We start from the raw sequence: 1,217 nt of genomic DNA on the forward strand, positions 1-1,217 counted from the left end.
TGACTTGGCGGGCAAATGTCGTTTTCAGAAGACTGGCACGTTTTTAACTTACCTTCCAGGCAGTTCCAAAATAATACGTTCACTTGCGTTCTGTCCCCCAACACTACAGTCTTGTTTAGTTTCGTTTTCTTATTTAGTATTTTTTTAATGCGAGTGGAACACGATTGGATGCGGTACTATACACACTCCTTCACACTGTTTAAGAGGCGACTTCTCACTAAACTTGCTCGAGCTTTCCAGGCTTGACTTTGGCAGTCCGATGCCGGGATAAGGGAAAGGAAATCGTACTGGGGTCACTTCCAGCGGAACGAAAGTCAAGTATGTCAGACGTACGATAACACCCACATTACCATATGAATAGCATTGCTTCGAAATGCAAATACGAATCTTGTATCTATCATTATGATAATTATATTTTTGTTCAAGACTATTTATAATTTGTACAAATACTTTGAAAATCAGAGAAATTAAGATTGACCATCGAGTGATTTTCAAAAGGGATGCAAATGCCTCCCAGGGAATAATCTAACGCAGAGAAGAACTGGGAGGGAATCTCTCAGAGAAGAACGTACATTTTATGTATATCTCAGATAGAAAAAAATATGTACAACTACAAGGACAGTTACGAATTAACAGTTCACGAGAAATAATACTACTCAATGACAGTCTCAAAATTATTTCATTATCGGAAATTGAAAAACGTGATTATGATACGATGTTTCAGTGATATTTGATAAAATATCTATAAGTTTTATTGCAAGAAAAAAACTGGATAGCACGATTCATACACTTGTCTCTTTCAAATTATCTTTTATCATCCACTGAAATGATATTTTTTATTAGATAAAAAAAATAATATGTCCTAATAATTACCACTTAAAACGCATAATGGTGGAAAAATAATCATAGATGAGAATTCAAAATGGCTTAGGAATTGATAGAATCGTGAATCGCATGAGAAGGTTTTTTGAGGTCCTTAGAACCGATGCAATAATTTAATTTTGATTTGTCACATGAATTTTTTTTTATGATTTTTACTATCTTGATATAATAATATAATACAATCTAAACATACCCAAATATTCACTGCACTATACGCATTTGCGATCTTTGGTAAATATACACATTCATGCATGTAGAATACATAAATACAGAATACATACATATGGAATACACGCATATAGTATATACACATACGCATAGAATACAAACACAAA

At 33.3% G+C, this 1,217-nt stretch overlaps 1 protein-coding gene across 2 annotated transcripts in view; it reads right to left on the reverse strand.

The window, feature by feature from the left end:
• The window catches only part of CalpC (calpain C), a 128,998-nt gene extending 128,792 nt beyond the window's left edge, over positions 1 to 206 (reverse strand). For both annotated transcript variants that reach the window (XM_076184072.1, XM_076184074.1), the window contains exon 1: positions 53 to 206. The gene's annotated coding sequence lies outside the window, so the exon portion shown is untranslated. The remainder of the gene's footprint in view (positions 1 to 52) is intronic.
• Positions 207 to 1,217: the final 1,011 nt, after the last annotated feature.

This window comes from Oratosquilla oratoria, chromosome 4 (assembly GCF_046742065.1).
Source record: "Oratosquilla oratoria isolate Oo_2021 chromosome 4, ASM4674206v1, whole genome shotgun sequence".
NCBI classification, from domain to species: Eukaryota; Metazoa; Arthropoda; class Malacostraca; order Stomatopoda; family Squillidae; genus Oratosquilla; species Oratosquilla oratoria.